The sequence below is a fragment of the Sarcophilus harrisii genome, chromosome 2 (assembly GCF_902635505.1).
Source record: "Sarcophilus harrisii chromosome 2, mSarHar1.11, whole genome shotgun sequence".
Lineage (NCBI taxonomy): Eukaryota > Metazoa > Chordata > Mammalia > Dasyuromorphia > Dasyuridae > Sarcophilus > Sarcophilus harrisii.
The window spans coordinates 279,028,425-279,042,572 of record NC_045427.1 but is presented as its reverse complement, the minus strand read 5'-3'; positions in this window follow the sequence as shown (position 1 = coordinate 279,042,572).

Here is a 14,148-nt window from a genome sequence, read left to right as displayed (position 1 = left end):
TAAAATCTTTACTAACGCTATTTCCTATAAGCTCTCAAATTAAAAATCTAAAATATAAAATGGGATAGACTGACTAGATTATTCCAATTTCAGAGTATATTGTTTTGATATGAGTTATCTAGACCATTATAGTCTTCTTACATTTTACTCCTTTTTACATTCTCTATAGGATAGGTAAACTGTACTGGCCTCTTTGCTATTCCTCATATAGGACCTTCCATTTTCCATCTCAGTTCCTTTGCACTGGCTGTTCTCCTATGTATGTATGTATGTATATATGTATATATATACATATATATAAATATGTCTCTCCTAACTTCTGCCTCTTAGAATAAATCTCTAGCTTACTTCAAGAATGTGCTCAAATGCTACTTTCTTCTGAAAATTTTTCCTAGGAACTACATTTACTAGAGCCCCTTCTAAGATTGCCTTCTGTCTACACTATATATATCAAATATATGTTTTTAAAAATGGTGTCTTCTTACTAGGATGTAATCTCTTTGAAAGATTGTTTTTGCATTTTTTGTATTCCCAGAATTTATTATTTTAGTATCATACATAGTAAATGCTTAATAAGTGCTTATTGATTAATCAGTGCTCCATAGTACTTCAATTTATCAAATGATTGTAGAACTATGCTTTGTACTGTATTTGAATATCAGAATTTAACAACATTAGGAATTATATGTCTTTATCCTATACCTGTACTCTTTCCATTCTGGCCAGTTGTTTTTACTTGTTCCTTCATATTTTAAACTATCCATGCTTGGGTATTGGCTACTGCTTAAAAACATAAAATATTTGAAAATTTTTTGAGGCAAAAGATTTCCACCTCCTGTTGTTCAGATTCTTTCCCTGAGTTCTTGCTCTCTAGTGCCCATGAGTGTTTGAATTCTGGACATATTAGGTGGGCTAAACATGAAAACCTGCTTGCTTCTCTGATCCTTGCCCCAGAGCAACAAACTATTTAATACCTCTCAGACTTTAGATCTTGTGTTTTGTCTTAAAGACATTCTGAGATACTGCTGGGAAGAAAAAAAAGACAAAATAATATATTTCTATGATAACTGTCTTCTTAATAAAAACAATAACAATAACGATTACAAACACAATGATAACATACATTTATATGGCCATTACATTAATTTGGTTGATCCTTTAAGAAGACAATGTGAAGTGCATAGGGGAAATACCATTATCTCAATTTTACCCATGAAGAAACAGACTCTAGAGCAACTCAGTTACTTGCCTAAGGTCAGTCACATAGCTAGTGAGTGGCTGAGCCAGAATTTGAAAACATAACTTCAAATTGTATTTTTACACATGCTGTTTGCCCATAGTAAGGACTAGGTAAATAATTGCTTTCTTTTCCCTTCAGGTCCCAGAGTTCGCTTATTTAAGATTTAGAAAGAGTTTATAAGAAGTAAGGATAAGGAAAAAAAGTGACAGAGAGACACACAGAGAGACAAAGAGAGACAGAGAGACACAGAGAGAGACACACAGAGAGACACAGAGAGAGACAGAGACACTCAGAAAGAATTGCTTAGATTGAAAAGAAGGCTGAGAAGTGATTTAATTATGAGTTTTATTCCAATCCCTTCTATAGACTATATGTGAACATCCCTTATATTCTCTACTTTTGTGCCTTTGCTTTTACTCATTCTGGAAATTTTCTCTAACCTTCTCTTCACCAATTGTGTTTTTATTCTTCCTATAAGCCTTATTTAAATGCCACCTAATGCATGAAACATTTCTTGAAACTCTAAGCTAGCAATTACTTTCCTCTCCTTGGACTTCTGTTAAGAATCGGTCTGCTTAACTATCCTTGGCCATAGTTTAATTATCAGTTACCTTGTTATTCTCTCTCCACTCCAAACAATAACTTGTAGCTCATAACTTGGGCTTATTATTGGGAATATTAGATTTCAGGAAAGTTTGTCCTACCATGAATCATGTAGCTGCAGTACTTTTTGTTGTTAATAGACTAGGATATCCTTGATTCAAAACTGACATCCTTAAATAAAAGTAGGTCTAATTACATCATCCTACTATTCAATAGACCTAGTGGTTCCCATCCCCTCCAGGATAAAATATAAAATGTTTGACATTCCCCCTCATAACCTTCCCTTTTCTTAAACTTCTTACTTACAATACTTCCATGTATTCTGTTATCTGTATTATTATGAGAAGCTCTCTGTTATTCCTTTTAGCTCTAAATCTATAAACCTGTTTCCTGATTTTGCCTTAGCTATGTTATTGTTCATTCAGTTATTTTTGACTCTACATGACCCCATAGACAAAATCCATGCAATTTTCTTGGCAAAGATCCTGGAGTGGCTTGCCTTTCTCTAAAACAATCCCATTTTACAGATAAAGTGACTTATCCAGATTCACATAGATAACAAGCATCGGGGTTGGGTTTGAACTTATAAAATGAATCTTTTTGACTCCAAGCCAAGAGTTCCATCTAGTTGCCGTCTAGTTGCCCCCTAGGAAGATAAAGCAAAATTGATTACAATCCATCATAATGTTCTTTATAGGGATAACTGTATGCCTTATATTTTCAGTATTATTTTATATATATATATATATTTTTATTATAGCTTTTTATTTACAGATTTATGCATGGGTAATTTTTCAGCATTGACAGTTGCAAAATCTTTTGTTCCAATTTTTCCCCTCCTTCCCCCCCACCCTTTAGTATTATTTTTAAAGATTCAATTTTTATTATAAAGGATTATTTAAAAAAATGTTTTCCAAAACTCTGTATTTCTATGTTATCCAGGTTAGAATTGCAACTTCTTACAATCCCACACTGTGACTTGTTCCATTTCAAACCTGGCCTCCTTGCAACATCTCCCCTCCTCTCTTTTCTACCCTCTCCACTCCTTTAGGCACTCTCATGACCCTACTCTACACTAATCATAATAATTAAGAACTTAGTGCAGACATCAGATCAATTGAACACACACAGCTCAGAATTCCTGAACTCAAATGATCTGTCAGGCTCAGCTTCCTCCAAGTCTCCAACAAAAAGCTATAACTCTTATAGCAAATAGTTTAATATTCTTATGTACAAGTGTAGAAGGGATGAAAAAAAGTAATCTGCTGAAATAGTAAAACAGGAAAAATTTCCTGAAATATAGAAAGTCTAGCACTAAAGTAAGTAGTGTTTCCTGTTATAAAGAGGTACCTTCACTTGGATGACAAAGAATCAAGCTGTGCTGAAAAGACAGATGAAATCTTCAAAAAAGGTAGCTTGGGAAGGGGAAATTCATAAATCATAGATTTGGAACTGGAAAGTATTTGAGGTCAACTTATAACAGATAAAGAAACTAAAGCCCCAGAGAAGTGAAATGATTTTTTGAATGTCATAAGTTTGTAAGTAGCAGAGCTCTCATTTGAACACAGGCCCTGGGATTTCCAATCCAGTTAGTTCTGTCTTTATCACATTACACAAGGTATTGCTTCTCTCTTCTTCCCCTACTTTAAGAAGAGATTTCATACTTCTCTCATGAGATAGCTTCTGTCATTAATCCATATTATTGTTGAACAATGGCCTTTATTGGGAAATCTTCACTTATCTGGGAATTCTAACTGGATCAATACATGCTCAATCAATACAAATCAAATTTGGCTTGTTTGTAGAATATGTTATCACTCCAGATCAGTAGAAATAATATAAAATATGTATATTCTGTTCTAGTTTTGACTCACCTCTCTTTCACTCAGTTGAGCAGTTTCTGGGCTGTGTCAATTAGGGAAGAGCATTCAAAATGTCTGCATTCCTCCAGGAATTATGTTTCTGGATCTTTGGGGTATCTTTCTAAAGAAGAATGACTATTGGTAAGCCTAGATTAGTGATTCTTAAATTGGAGGAGGGGAAGAATCTGTAAACTTGGATAGGAAAAATTATATTTTAATTTTCACTAAATTCCAATGGAAATTTAGCCTTTCCTCTAATTATTTATAATACTCTCTGTCTATGTTTCATTAGACTACCACAGGGCAGACCAAAAAAAGTTTTGAATTCCTGGATTAAATGAAAAAAATTATTAGAATTAAAATATGACTACCTTGTTAGGTTGTAAAATCCTGTCTTCTTTTGGAAATTGTATTTCTCTATTTGCTTCTATTTTGTTCTCTTGGCTCTAACTGACCATTACGGCTTTGGTCTTCACCAATTAATAGAACTAATGCTTCATACTTAACCAGGATGTCTTATCTTTAAAGTCCCCTTTAAACTAGCTAATTGAAAGGGGATAGCAACAGAAAAGGGAGTGAAGATAAAAGAAGAGCTCCTATTCAAAATCTCTAAAAGCAATCAGATAAAGCAGAAACCAAATCAGGGTTTAGGTTGTTGGAAAGAATTGATCTGGTGATGAGGGGAGAGAGAGAAGAAAAAGCTTAATAAGACGATGTCTCCAGGTTGCTGCTCTTTCTGTGTAATATTTATTTCATATAAACTTTAAGAGCATAGGATCATAGATCCTATTGGTGGTCATAATAGATCATAGATCCATAGTGGAAGTCAGTTAATCCAATCACCATTTTTACAATATTTACTATGTAGGAGTAGTGGAGAATGACTTCCCCAAGATCTATTGGATGTCTCTTATGCCGCTGATCTTGACTGTAATGAGAGGAGGAAATATTTGCCTAATATTTCTCATCTCTTCCTCTCCTCCTCTCCTCTTTTCTGTTCTCCTCCTCTCCCCTCCCTTCTCTTTTCCTCTCTCCTCCTCTTTCTTCTTCTGCTTCTGTATTCCTTTTCACTGTATTTTCTTTCCCTCTTTCTATTCTACCTCCTCCCTCTAGCATAGAAATAGTTGCTGCACTTTTTCTTACCCTGGAAGTCTATGGTGTCTGAGGATGACTGAGATTGATTTTATAGACAAAATATGGAAGTCATATATCACATAACTAGGAATCAATCTATATAGGCTTTTTAAGTTTTAGTAAGGAATATGCTAAAAGGTAGTTCCATAAAGTTATAAAGAAGCAAACTGAACCATCTTATTTCTTGCATAAATTCATGGAATATACCCTTGATCAAGGAACATTAGGGTTAGGGTGGAGAACAGTGGACCATGTAATAGCTTCATGCCAACGAAAGCTAAAAAGAAAATGTTTGGGTTAAAGAAAGGAAATTTCCAAAAGTAAATAAAGGTTATTTTCAACCTACATTCAATTTCATTCTATTCTGTTATTTCTCAAAAAGTGGAGTAATGTCCCTCCTACTAAGTAGTTCATTCTCACTTATTTTTATAGATGAAGAATCTTGAGTCCCACAGAAGTTAAATGATTGCCCCAAGGTCACATGGGTAATAAGTGGCAAATCTGGGATTTGAGCCTAAATTTTCTGACTCCACATCTATTGCTCTTTCTACTGTAACATATTGTCTCTCTTGAGAGAGGGATTTACTGAATAAATAGTAACTAACCTTTATACAGTATTTTAAAGGTTTGCAAAATATTTTAACAGTTGTTACCTCATTTGATCCTCACAACAACATTGTGAAGTTAGCACAACTTCTCCCCTTATATTGGGGTTGAGGAAACTAAGTCTGAGAAAAATGAAATGATTTATCCAAGATCACCAATCTAAGTAAGTGTCAGAGGCAGGATTTGAACTTGGGTCAAAATTAAGTCTGCTTAAATTCAAGCCCAAGAAATTTGTCCAAGCATTTTTGTTACTAAATGCTCTTTCCCAAATTTCTTATTCTCTTTTAGTCATTTTACTTCTGATTCTCACTAGAACTTTCTAAAGATCTTGATCTGAAACATAAGAAGTCAATTTGGCAAATCATACCTGTTTTAGCCATCCTAGAATCTTTTGCAATATTTCCTTCAGTCTGGAATGATGTCTCCATCTCTATAGTTTTTAGACAAATCTTCTTATTCCCTGGTTATAGACACCAATAGCTCTGTTCTCATTCCCTGACTACCTAGATAAATGATACTTTCCTTTCTGCTCATACTTAGATGTCCTTTCTTCGGTTTTCAGGTTAGCTTTTCTTTTCCTGCTAGCCTAAGTCTGCTGATTCCAGCAGTTTTGAGGGTCTGACCTTTGGGAATTTCCTGTCTTACATCCCACCATTCTCTTTTCATTCTGGTTAGCATGAAGCAGTAACTTTAATGTAGTCCTGACTTTTATCATCCTTATCAAAGTTTGTTATCTTACCTATTATTTTAGATTTACACTTGTTATTTCCCTTTATGAAAATATCTCCTGGTTCTCCATGAGGACTCACTCAACCCACAATATCCTACTACTTGGTTCACTCCATATTCCCCCACTATCTGTTTGCTGGTGAAAATGAAGGGCCATCTCAGGATCCTCACATAAAGTTTCTCATTTCTGGTTTCTCATTCCTAATTTACTGGTAGGGTATGCTAACAGATAAACCTTGGTACAATCAATATTTGGTATCTTTCCTAGTCATTCCTATTGCTGCATGCCCACCTCTTGAGTTTCAGGTTACTGCATCATTGCTTTAGTTTTTAAAATGTTTGAAATATGTTAATATTAGGTGTTTTATGTTTTTGATAACAAAATTTATTTAATATTCCTTATATCATGTAAAAAAGCAAAATATTATTAGAATGTTACCAAAAAGCATTATATAGAATTTTTTTTAAATTGCAAGACTGTTCCAGTAAAAGCAAAACTTTGGAAGTATTAAATATAAAATAAAATACAAAATCTTTAATAAAAAGGAATGTATTAAATAAAGATAGAAGGCATTTAAAATATTCACAATCTCTCCCACTCTGAAACAGAAGGCCCTCATATGATATATTCTAGAATTCTTCAAGGCAAAAAAAAAAAAAAAAAGGAAAGTATCATTTATGTACCTGAAATTATTCCAGTGGCAACTCAAAGACTTTTGAGAAAAGAATTTTGCAGCAAGCAGATTTTGATAATCAACACCCCATGAGTACAATTTGTGAAAAACAGTTTTTGCTGTAATTTTATGAAGTACAAAGTGGAAATCGATAGGGCATTGCCAAACTCATTCTTCACCAGTGCCCCTGTCTTTCTCTTTTTTCTCTTCTGTTTTGTAATAGATAAGAGAGAGAAGAAATACTAAACACAATATATGAATTCACAAAACAGCAATAATAAGCAAGAACCTAATACAATAAAAGAAGTGTCAAGACTTGTTGAATTTACTGAATGTTTTATAACTGAATCCATATTTGGTTTGCAGCACAACAGAATGAACCCAGCCCCAAAATAGGCTTTGGGAGTTGTGAGTTAGGACTATTATTATCTCCTGCACCTCTAATCTATGAAAGAACTTAGGTAAGGCCCTATCTTATGTAGCTCCTTTTCATACCTTCCTGAAGCTCTGGTTGCTATTCTTACAAATCATTTTCAGCTTCATTAGACATGAAAAATAATTCTCAATGGCTTGCCAAAATGTGCCTCAGCCTCACCCATTTTGTTCACTTCATCCTCTGTATTTAGTCTCTGTCACCTCCTTTCACTGTTTCCCTACTTATTGCCAAGGGAACTTGAGCTCCTTTTTACTAGCAACAATACTAAATTTCTCCAGTTAGAATGGAATTCCATGAAAACCCAAAGAAAGAATTTGAAAGGGAGAAGCACAAAGACCTGTTACACCTTTTACTTGAATCTCATTAAAGCTGTCCTGAGTTACTTTGAGCCTTGTCAAGGCAGTACAATATTCTTGCCTATTCTGAAGAATTTTAAGTGTGAACCAAATAGTCTTCTCATCTTTCAGTAGGTCATTATTTACTCATTCATTTTTTTATTCCAAAAATATGCTTATTAAATGGGAAACTAGATGGAAGGTGGATAGAGTGCCTGACTTGGAATCAGGAAGACTAATATTTGTGAGTTCAAATCTATCTGCAAACATTGACTAGTTTGTGACCCTGAGAAAGTCACTTTACCCTGTTTGCCTTGATTTTTTCATCTGTAAAATGAGCAGGAGAAGGAAATGGCAAACTATCCAATATGTCTGTTAAGAAAACCCCAAATGAGTCGTGAAGACTCAGACATGACTGAAATGACTAAATAATAAATGCTGATTAAACACCTTGATGTAAACGAATGAGTCCTTTCCTTTATACTTCAGGAATAAGTTAGAATAGCTGTAGGATTAACCATCATATTCATTGTAGAAACAATATGAAATGGAAAATGGTTGGATTCAAATATATGGAGTCAGAAGATCTTGGTACAAAGGCTGATCCTTCCCCTTACTAGCTATATGAACTTGAGCAAATCACTTGACCTTTCTAAGTCTTAGTTTTCACATTTGCAAAATTAGGAGTTTAGAGGGCCTTTAAGTACTATTTGGTGCTATTTTTGTGATCCCATGAGTTCTGGCTTTTCCAATTAGAGAGAAATGAGAGGTCCTCAAAGTATAATTGGTCATTTTGTGTCAAGAAAAAGTCTAGGACATAAAGGTTATACATATGATATTCTTTAATACATTTATTCACTATTAATTCAATATTGATTAGATTCATGCTTTCTGAAGGCAGATTGAATATATGTATGACCTAAGGTTTGTGCCTGCCGGCAGACAAAAAATGATCCACTAGTGTGCTCCTCACAGGATATTTCATTTCCCACATTTGTGCAGATAAATCTTCATGTCTAGCTAGAATGACCTCAATATCTACAATCTCCGATTTCCACTAATGCACAGTTTAAGTGCTACTTCCTTCATAAGGCCTTTCTCAATCTCCCAGCTATTGGTATTTCCTCCCTTTCAAAATTGCTTTGGATTGACTTATTTATGATCATAATAGACCCCCAATAGAATGTAAACCCCTTGAAGGGAGGAACTTTTTTCTCTTTATATCTCCAATACCTAACAGGGTCTTGATCAAATCAGAGTTAATATTTGTTGAATTAAATTCAGTCTAACACCATTACAAGGAAGAAATTTATTTAACATTACTTTTTTTTCATTTGGGGATAATTCATAATACTATTAAGTTGATACTTTTAAAAGTTTCCCAATTTTTTCTTTTTTTTTTAATATGGGAACTTTAAATCTCCTTAAAACATTACAATTACCATTACAAATGCTTTCTTGTCTCATTATTAGAAAAAAATAAATACCTGAACTCTCAAATCATTCACTAGGACAAACATACATTAAAAGGATTCAGCTTTAAAAAGGAAAGAAGTAATAACTCACAATTATATAGGGTTTTAAGCTTTAAAAATATATTCTTTAATAACCTTAAGAAGTAAGCAATTAGAATATTTTATTTCCATTCTGCTGAAGAGGAAAATGTGATTAATAAGAATAAAATTACCTAAGGTCACAAAGTTAGCAAGTTTCTGGGGTGAAAATAATAAAGCTTATTTTTAAGATCTTAGGTTCAGTCTTCTTTATATATGCCATCAACTTTTCCACTGTTATGGGTAAAATGATTCCCTCTTTTCCTTACTGGATTTAAAAGCCATCTGTTCATTTGCTGTATAACTATAAGGATGCCACTTGTAAGCTTTATTTGATCTACAGATTATGTGGATTGTGATTTCTATCAATATATCCTTTATAACTGCAACTACTATAACAAAAAGAGGAGGAAAAACACAAAAGAACAACATGAAACATCTGTATAGTACATTATGATATGATTTTGCTTGTATCAGGTACTTGTGAAAGCTACACTGTGGTTTAATGAAAAAGAGACTGTCCATGCCCAGTGGGCAGACACACAGTGAAATGAGTAACATAGTGGGACAAAAGCCTTAGAACAGAATAAGATTCCTTTGATCAGAATACTTTTCCTCAAACATAGGGACAAACATCAAACTTGCTCATCCAAATTGTTTGTTGGAGACCAGATTGACAATAACCTGCATCAAGAACCCATCCAAATTGATTTATGGAGAAGTGAATCAATCCTTTGACATTTTATTTAAAACATAACAAAATAAACAAAAGTAAGCAAAAGAGATTTTCTTGAGGCCATCCTGTTTTCTACTCTAGGTTTTTTGGGTCAATGAAAAGTGTCATAACTATTCTGAAAGAATAGACCCAAAACAACTGATAGGGTGGTAGTGATGATTACAATAGTATAAAGATAGTTTTTTTTAGAGGACTGGTAAGGAAAAAAATAATAGTCCAGCTCTGGGTTCAACCTATGGAAGATTAAGAGGGGTGCAAGTGGACTTTGGTAGGGGAAAAAATCTTAAAAGCTAATAGAGTAAATGGGTACCCACCAGGCAAAATCTGAGGGTCATGGGAATTCACTTCCTGGTTTAAGATTTCATTTCTGAGGGCATTTCAGAATGACCTAATTTCATATTCAAGTTTATTAATATTTAAAATTCCTATTAAAATAAAAAATGCTTTAGTGAAGTTGTCATTATCTGCAATTAGCACTTTAAGTATAAATTAGCTCATCACATCCCTGAATCCTGGACTCTAGGAAAGGAGATAGTATGACTTAATTTTTTTTGAAGATAATAGCTAAAGGCATCTAGAGAAGAGTTCTCAAGAGACTAATCTTGGGGAGATGTTGAACTTCAAGGACATATAGAACCTAAAAAGCAACAGGAAGTTATTGATGACTTGCCAAAAGAACAGGCCTTTCCAAAAAGGGATGAAAACATTAAAATCATACTTCTCTTAATTCACTTGGCCTTCACTGGACTTGAGGAAGGCCCAGTTTTCATTTACTCTTCATTTAGTTCTTTCCTATTGTTGGAGTGATGCCTTCTTTCATTTCAATTCTGTGACCTTAAGGGTCTTGGTATACCAGTTTTGTTTAATCTATGCAACTGAGGCCCTACTTAAATAGACAATTTGATCACAATGGATTCTGGTTACTTTGAAGTTCTGATGGTTCTAAGTTCATTTTCCAAAAGCAGCTTTGGTACAGTGTTATGTTTCAGAATTAAAATGATAGGCCTTGAAAGTGAATGAGGTTCCTTTAGCTAAGAAAGTGGGGCCTTGGCATGTTGGTGATAAATCTGTCACTCTCCTGAGTCTTAAAACTATCTCTATTGCCTGAGAAGCAGGAGGCATTTTTGTAAGGAAGATAGGGGATTTGACTTACTGTCTTTGATTTTAGTAGGTCTCAAAAATAACAGTACTTTGTATTTTTATTTAGCTTCTTTCTACTTGCATGGAAGCTAAACTTAAAACCCCCCCCCGGATTGTAGCATTATTTCTAAATAAAATGACATCTCTTGAAAATTAGCTCAAGACTTACTAACCAATCAGTTTTTCAACAACTATATTAATACAAAGTCAGAAACTTATATATTTTCAACATCCCCAATGCATAGGAAATGCTCTAAATTCTATGGTCATCAAGGTTGACCTTTGCCTCTGAAGACTTTTTTAGAAGAGTTCTCTAGGTATTTAGAGAAAATTCAAAAAGAGGCTTACACTTCAAAGTCAGAAAAGCCGACTTAAGCTTTAGAATAAATACCTAAATCTCTTATCTTTTTATATTGGTCATTTGCTATAATCCTTTCAAAGTAGCCTCTTCCCAGTGTGAGAGAAGATGGAAAGGGGGTAGGGTGGGGAGTAGAGAAGGAAGGAAAGAACTAATTTGGTTTGAATGAATAACAAAATCACCAAGGGCTTCTTTGGCCCAGCTGTTTTTGTGTTTAGGTGGAAGCTTTCAAAATTGATGGTGATTCTTCTCATTGAAAACTCAGCCCTGGGACTTCTGGAGCAAATGAAACACTGCAGAAATCGGTTGTACCTTCCAGTTGAAGTAGGACTACTGTGACTAGCAGTTTTGGCATTGTGGTAATTTAGTTAGATTGTAATGCCGGAGAAACTGAGGCAGGAGAGAGATTAGAGAGTTTTCAATATTTTATTAATTGGAGAGTATAATTGACTGGATAGGACTCTCCTCTCAAATTATCCAGTCAGACAGAGATAAAGATATACTGGGACCAAGGAATCCATGTTGGTCCCAGGGCTGGAGAAGACTGTCATCTCAAGGAATCCAGCATCTAGCATACAGCCTCCAGCAATGAATAGGAGAAACCCAACTTCTTAAATACCTTTTAGAAACAAAGAAAATGAAAAGGGCGTGAAAGTTTCTGTCGGGAGAGGGGAGGCCATAAAACGCAGGAACAGGATGTCTGAATACACAGAGATAAAGATGTCAGTGAGGTATCCTGGACTATTTTTAGAGGGATATTGTATATTCTTGAGAACAGGAAACAGTCAGGAGTTCCACTCTCTTGTTTATCCTGTGTGCTAACAATTTATAACCTTAGGGCAAATGGTTCCCAATCTTAATGGATCAGAAAGGGGATGGGGGGGTTAACAGTTTAGGGGATTGAGAGAACAGTTAAGGAAACTGAGACAAGGAAAACTAGTGCAGGGAAACCTAGTCAGAACAGTTAAAGAGAACTGTGGCATAACAAGATAACAGTAAAATCTGAGAAATGATTCTTTTAGAGAAGAAAATGAAAGCAAATACCTGAGATTATTGCCCCAGAGGTCACCATGGGTGAAGAGTGTCTGTGAGGAAGATCATCTAATATGCAGTTAAGTCTGAGGAGGAAGTATGTCAATAGCTTTGTATATGACTAATTATTCTTGCTAATTAGGTGCTGAACTTAGTTGTTTCTTGGTCCAGAAGTAACAAGGATGTTGTCTGTGCATTTTAAATTTCAAACAGTGGGGTAAATCCCTAATTGCCTCACCAAAGTTATGGTTCTTTCTGGAATTAGTGGAGAAGAAATCCTTGATATTTTATCAATTTATGACTCAAACCATTTGGACAATGCCAAAGGAATTCATATTTTCTTTGTAAAAAAGGAAAAAGTAGGAGTTGAATGGATCACAAAGCTATCCATATTTAGCTGAAATAAGTAAATGAAAACTCAAGGTTATTTTCTATGTTTAATGTTTTGGTAATATAGTATTGTAATGCCAGAGAAACTGAAGCCGGATAGAAATTAGAGAGTTTTTAATATTTTATTTGAATTTCTGAGAGGGAGAGATTTTCTGGGGACAGATCAGAATCCATTTGTTCCCCAGGGCTGAATTGGACTTTTGTCTCAAAGAATTCAGCATTGAATGTGAGATTCCAATCATTTTTTATAGGGCTCTAATGATCAGGGGAGACAAAGGCAAGGGATGGAATCTGAACACTAGTGAGCAGGAATTTCCAAGAACAGACCAAAAATCCAGTTCTGACAGGTTGGGGGGTGAGGACTATAAATTCTTGATAACTTAGGAGGATTTGGGAGCCAGAATGTCTGAAATAGAAGATCTCCCTTATCTGAGATTAAACATTTACAATTTATGACCCTAGAGTAGCCAGCCCTAAATTATCTCAGTCCTAATAGTCAGGAAGGGGGATTACAACCAGGGGGACTGAGGCAGAACAATTCAGAGAAACTGAGTTAGAACAATCAGGGAAACTGAGGCAGAACAATAAAAGAAAACTGTGGCACAACCTTATGGCATTCAGAGAGATAGATCACTAGTAACCAGATAACAAACTTCAAGACCTTTTTTATTCAGAATGCTTGATTAAATGTTGTTTTTGTATTACCACAAGCTGAATGATGTTATAATTAAGAACTTAAGATCTAAATTCTCTGAGTTCCTATGGCACTTTGTCATTGTAAGTTAGGGACTTTAGGAAGTTAAAATATGCTTCTGGGCCAATTTGTAGCATTCCAGCAGGGATAGAACAAAGGCCAGGCTGTTTAAAACTTCTGTAAGGTGAATTCTAGTGTTGGTTTCCATCAAGGGTTCTTAATCTTCATTTTTGTCATATACTATTATGGCAGTCTGATAAAGCTAATGATGTCTTTCTTAAAATAATATTTTTAATGCAAAAAATCAAATACATAAGAATACAAAGAAAACTAATATTGAAATAACATTATCAAATTACTAAAAGAAAAAACTAACCAAATTAATAGGAATCTGGTTAAGAATCACTCAAAGTGGATAAAGGAAAGTGAGTTTGATTGGGTCCCTCAGCTTATGCAGCTATAAAAGGAGCAAAGTTTAAGTTGTTATAGAAATGTTGTTAAGAAATATACCTTCAGTTTAAACATGGAATAATATTCCATTTCACCACTGGAGTTCTGTAATCATGACCCCATTTAAAGGTATAACTTAGGGAATAGAGGCAGTATTGAATTGGAATATGTTGACA